Genomic DNA, 6,789 nt, shown 5'->3' on the forward strand with positions numbered 1-6,789 from the left:
TCTTATTAGGAAAGAACACTAATTTCTTTGGGTTTTTTTTTCTTCTTTAAAAAATAATAATTTCATGGGAACAGAATTTTAAATATTAAAAGCAGTAACAAAAACACAGGTCCATTGCTCCAGCTGCTTTTAGCTTAATGTTGGTGCATTCCTGATGTTTCGCAAGTTCTTGATATCTCTTGATTTAGATAACTTTTGTGTAGGTTCCCTTATATCTGTCTCCTAAAATAACATAGAGCAATACCTTGCAAGCTGCTTATTAGGCTTTCTTGGGAGCGAACCTGTTAGCCCATTACAGTTGAAGTACTGACATTAGAAAGTCATATGCAAGGTAATTCAGTGCAATTTGAATAATGGTGAAGTAGCTTGAGAGAGAACCTGATAACGTGGAGCCTTGTTGGTGACACTTAATGTTTAGGACTATTTATTCACACTTGTGAAAACACATTGCTTAAAAAAAGAAAAAAAAGGCATTTTCTTTTCGTAGGACATTGTTCTGTATTTGTATAGTGATCTGTGGCTTCATTTCCTGTGACATCTAGCTGGGTTCTAAATTATCTTTTAAATATTCGTGTATGATCAACTGCTGTATTTTATGAGTGTTGTGTAATGGCATTTCTGTGCTTTTTCTTACATTGGTTTTAATTGCATTTTTCATTAGGTAGCTTGTGAATTGGAAGCTTACTGCTAAAAAGCAATGTTGTTTATAAGTTTTTTCGTTTACAGTGTATTTCCTTTTTAGTGACAATTCTCCCCTCAGTAGGCTCATTGATAAAATTCATATTAGGTTCAGGTTTATTATCAAAACTTAAGCTGATGTAAATTTCTGCTTAATGAGAACAGAAGGAAAATACAGCTTGTTGCTCAGATGAGCTCTTTTGTGACCATGTTTTATGTAACACTGTCAGCTGTTGTATATAGTCACATTCACCATCACATACCAGGTTAGGTGTCTAAACTGAAGTCATCTGTTTAATTCCTCTTCCATCTGGTGACAGGCACCTGGCTTCTGGATGATTTTTCAACACCAAAGTGTGACCTGGAATGCTATCAAAAGGCATCTTCCTCAGAACTATTTCTGGAGGAAGACAGGCTTAGACACTGTAAAACAGCATTGCTTCCTGGGGCTCTCAAAAGACTTCTGTGTGCACAAGGAAAAGAAAAAATGGAGTGGAAAATGGAGTGGAAAAAGTGGAGAGGAAAACTGTGTTTAAAGAAAATCAAAACACCCATATACAACAGATGGTTTTTACACAGCCTGTAAAGTTGGTTGTTGTGGGGGAAGAGCGGCAGAGGACACTTGAAATCCCAGTGTGTGTGGAAAATGTTAGTTAAACTTCTGTATAGCACAGGAGATCTTTGTGGCTCTTAATACTGAGATTTCAGTCCTTCAGAGGGAATATGAAATTCTCTAGGGAAAATTTGTACCATTGCTTTTTTTATTGTTATGCTTTCCAGGATGTGTTTTCTCTGGTTTTGTTTAAGTTTGGCAGAGCTCTTAAATGTGGCACCAGCATGGGACTTGTCGTTTTCTTTCCCAGGAGACAAGTTCTGTGATCCTATTGCTCAGAGGCTGCTTTGAGAAGTGGATGGAGTGTTGTGTGTAGCAGCAAATGGTAGCAGGGCTGTTGCTTGGCTATTTCAGTGGTTTGCTTTTGGCACTCTGTGCTGGACATGACTGAACTGTGTTTGTGTACTGTGTCATGGGAGACCTCCATATGCTGTAAATAAGATGTGCTGTCTGGACAGATAAAATGCCTTTTCATTATGAGTTAGAAATATACTGAAATATACTCTTATTTGTGATGCCAAAAGTGGGCTGAGTTCACTCTTCCCCAGTGAATGGAATGAGAAGATTCTTCAGTTCACTCACCACAGTACTTCATATTGGAAACATCACTTATTTTCATCTTTTTTCCATAAATTTACTGAACCAAACACATGAAACACAGCCACCAAGGTTTAGTCAGGAAAGCCTCTCTCTGCTCATTCTGTTTTCATCCCAGGGAGAATACTGTCAAGAGTCTGTCCCTAGTTAGCAAACTCCAGAATAGCCACATATTTGCTAAAGCCTAAAGCTTCAATGTTTGCTACAGGTTCACACAATGTGCTTAGATCAGGCAGTGGAGTGTTGTGGCTGAGCTTTGGGTGGTGGTGGTGGTGGTGGTGGTGGTGGTGGTGATGTAGACGGCAGTGAGCAATTCTGCAGTGCAGTTCTGGAGCAGAAAGAGAAGGTGACTTGCTTGGGTTGGCACAAAGATGGTGTGGATGTATCTGCAGGTCTGATTTGGATGTCTTCGTGCCAGGCTGGGGGGGAAAACAACCCAAACTCAAGCACCACACCCTCTGCATCTGCTTGTTAAATCTTGAGGGTTCACACTGGAATGTTTAATGGTGGGAGGGGGAGAGAGGTTGCTTTGTTTCTTTGTGGTAGTTTTGGGGTTTGGCACAGTCAGATTGTCATCAGACACTCTGCTTAGTTTGTCCCCACCTGGTAGAATGACTGGAATGTGAATAACAGTTACTATCCTTTAAAAAGAATGTTCTTGGAGGTTCTTGAAATGCTGGTATTGTTTTGGTCACATCCCCAGCAGTGACAGTCCCCTACCTTGCCAGGGTGTGTATGCTGCATCAGCTGTGGGACCAGGGCCTGTACATTGTGCAGTTAGGGGAGACAGACAATATGAAAGGCTCATTTTGAACAAGTGAAGACATCTCATAGAACACCTGTTTGGAGTATTTTGGAGGAGTTAAAATAACTGGGATTTCATGTTACCTCATTCTGTACTAAACATTCATTTTCCAGATAGTAAGAGGAAAACTTTACATTGACTGTTAAAGATTACAATAGGTGTGTCTGAACGAGGTGAAGATGCTGCTAAATGTTTAAGATATGTGGTATGTATCACAAGATAAATATTTAAGTAGTTTAGAAAAGTAAATTATCAAATAGTTGTCTGTGTATATGTATGTATGTGGATGGTAAAACAAAAAATGCTCATGTTGGTTATCACATTACTAAGCTACCATGACTTAATCCAGAAATGTACCTGCATGTGAGACTTTAGAACTGGTACACTTCCCTACCTGGTTTATTGTGTTTACTAATGTATATTTTTCTAAATATACAGATATTTCAATCTAAAAAAAATTCTATATTTATCTGTAATTTCTATCTGTTTTGGACAGTGCATGAGGTGCTGTAAAATTCTGTACATATAGAGACTTATAGAAGAAACACTGTAGTTGCCCTGTGAATGAAAAGTTATACATAGAAGTACCATCAGTATGCCAAGACCTGTAAGTTATTTCCCTGAATTCACCAAAATTTCACTTAAGCACGCACCAGTCTCAACTCTCCTGTAAATACAGTGGTGCACTGTGTACCCAGGTGATGACCTTGCTGTCTCTTAAATGTTATAGCAGGTCTGCTTTAGGTTCTGCATCATGTGACAAGATGCAGTCCAACTTTAGTGGGATAATTATAATGGAATACATAATTTTTCATCGATTTATAAAGCTCTATCAAAATGTTCTGGAAATCTACAGTGAAGGTAAACATGGAGCAGAATCACAGATCTTTGTAGGCAAGGAAAATAGAGTTCATAACCAGTGCAGTATCCGTGACTTGTGCCGTATTCTCGGCTCAGGGCAGCTCTGTGTACTTAGTTGTACAAAAGCTTTGTGGAGCAGGATGGCTGATCAGCTCATTGCTTTTGAATTTGTGTTTATATAAACTGTCACATCTTGGCTGAGCTCAAATTGTGACATTTTTTTTCCTCATCCTCTCTACTCACTGCATCTTCTAAAATCATACCTAAAGTGACTTGCTTACAAATTGCCTGCAGCTCAGGAAGTCACCTGGGTTTGGTTTTGTTTTCTGAAGAGGGTGATTCAGCTAAGAAATAGGAAAACTTCTCTTTGAAACACAGAAGATCCCTGGCTAAGGTACCCCCTTGAGCCCAACTGGCCTCTGCTGTGCTCAGGGACCAGTGGAGAGCAATCAAGCAGAGCACTCCAGAGATCAGGAACTGGGTTCTTACCTGTCCTTATGCATGAGCCAATATTGTGACCATAAACTCCCTCCACCTGTCCCATGGTTTCCCATCCAGGGGCTTCCTGTAGCCTGCTTCTAGCTCACACTGAACCCTGAGGCCGTGTCCCAGTGCATGGACAACGCCTCCTGCAGCAGCTGCCCCGTGGCCCATTGTGCCTGTGGGTGCAGCTCTCAGACAGCCAACAGCTTGAGCTCTGTTGCATGTCATGCACATCTGTACAGGCTGTTTGCTTCCTGCAGGGCTTCCTGCCTCACCCAAATTCCAAAGAGTTTAAGTACCACATGGTTATTGCCAAACTTCAGGATGCTACGTTTGCAGAAGTGGTGAGATCATTTTATTGGTGTCTGTGTGGTGGGTACTGGATCAAAGACTCATAGTCTGCTGGGCCTCTTGCCTTAAATACCCCTCAGCTCCCAGCACCCTCCTCTCCCTGCAATAAAAACCTCTCCTGGGCCACTGAAAAGGTTTCTATCCTTGAGGGTACTTTAATTTCCTGTCTCTGGTGGACTGTTGTGACTGACAGTGCTGAAGTGAAGTCCTGGCCCTTTTTTTTTTTTTTTTTTTTCCTTCTCCTGTGTTTCTTCTTTTTTAGCCTGTACTTCTTAGTTTTCACATATGTTTAACAGGCTTGCTGATGGGAATTGTCTGGGATTCTCAACTTGTGTCTTATAGAGGAAACAGTAGTTAACATCAGTATTTAGGCTGGTATAACTAACTGGTTTTAGGCCCAAGAGAGATCCTAAAAATAAAAATGGAAAACACTTGTAAAAGAACCAGTTTTGGTTATTTTTACAGGCAGCTTTCGTTTCTAATCATATTAAAGGCATGCTTGTGCCCACACACAGAAACACTCATATATATAAATAAAACTTGGGGTAAATGCTGGAAGTAGTTCAGACAGTGTCTACTAATTTACCTGAATTCTCTACAGTGGGTGGGATACTATTCCACAGTCACACTGTCAACTGCTGAATTCTCAGTTAATTTCCTGGTACTGCAGCTGGGATTTACTGGTACAGGCTTAAAAACAAACCCTGGCTTGGTGAAGGCTGTTAGGTAGTTTTACCTACAAATGGAATTTATTCAGCAGGGGTTCAGCAATATTTATATTTTGTAGAATAAATGACACTTGAAGTAAATTAATTTTTTTCTTGGTGTTTGGAACTGTTTCTTACGCTCATTGGGTATGGAGTTCCTTTTGCTGCTAGGACAGTGGTCAGGTAACAGTTAAAGTAGTCCTGGAAACACTTTCTCCCATTTAGCCTTTTTTAGTCACTAGCTCCATGCTGATGCTTTTCCATGCAATTCTGGTTGTTCCCATGGCTGAGCCAAGTGTTGGTTACTCCACAAGCAGCCAACATTTACCTGAAAACAGTACAGCCTCTTCCAAAAACCCAACCTCTGTTACCTGACCTCTCACATGATCCACAGCATAAAGCAAAATGAACGGCGCTGCTTTGTACAGACAAAAAAGGGTATTGACTGACTTTCGCTGGCTTAAGTCTTGTACACAATTATGGATGGAGATAACTGTTGAAATCTCTTTTTTCCCCCTAGGAAAATGCATGTTGAGCATCCCTTCCTCACCCTGTTTGCTGCCCATGTGTAACATTTGTGCACTGTGGTGTAGGGAGGGGACCTGCTTCTGTGGGGTTAAAAACACAAGAAAGTTTGCTGCTCTCCAACCCCACACCAGGCTAAGAACTGTAGGATCTTGGTTGTGTTTGGGTTTAAATGTGTATTAGAACTCTGTCACTGTGCGTTTCCTTACATTGCTTCTTCTCTCAACTGGTTTTGCCAGTTGGAAACTCATGATTTTCTGTTTTGTGGGGGTTTTTTTATTTCTACAGTATATTAAATTAACCTGGATTTGAATTTGTAAAACTTTCAAAACTGTTCTCCTGTAAAAAATAGTTTCTTTAGCTGAAAACTTCCTACAAGAAAAAATCTTAACTATTAGCTTAATTTTTTAATGTAAACCTGGAAATTATTTAGTACCTAACTGTTTGAATACAGTACTGTAGTGGAGGCCTAGGATATGGGACTTGTTAGCATTGTGACTTCATACTGATACAGTCAGCTACTATGTGGGATGTTTTTAAATTGTGACTTGTTTTCTAAGACCCCTCCCACCTTGTCTTTTTCACAGCTAATATTTTCACAATAAACACAGCCAAACATAAAAATGTTAATGTACAAATGATGAAAATCTGTTAATTCCCAACAAAATATTTTTGTATATAATAAAGATTTAATATTGAAAAAATATAATTGGGTTTTTTTCTGATTTCTCTCTTGGTCAGTCTGCATTTGAGCCATATAACATATCAAAGATCAGTCTTTGCATCCACCTTTTATCTTTGGGTCTCAGTGCTCCACCTACATTAAAGCAGCTTTTCAGTTGGTCCTGTTTATCTTGATGTCCATGAATGTGCCAAATCCCCGTTCCGTGCACAGGGAGACCTTGGGGGCTCTTCAGCCACCCTGGGAATGTTGTCATTGCTGAATCTGGGCACTGATTTTCTGAGCACTGCAGCACTAAGGGAGCCCTTCTGCTGGGCCCACACTGGAATGGACCCATGGACAAAGCCCAGGGGATTTGGACTGAGCAGCTGGAAGGTGTCAAGTGCTGGCTACTGGCAGGGAGGCAGAGCCTGCTGCCCTCTGGAGGTAGCAGGGAGCACATACTCCTTGGAAGGCTGCTGGCCTCCTCCTGCATTATAAACATGGA

This window comes from Zosterops lateralis (assembly GCF_965231275.1).
Source record: "Zosterops lateralis genome assembly, chromosome: 1".
NCBI lineage: Eukaryota > Metazoa > Chordata > Aves > Passeriformes > Zosteropidae > Zosterops > Zosterops lateralis.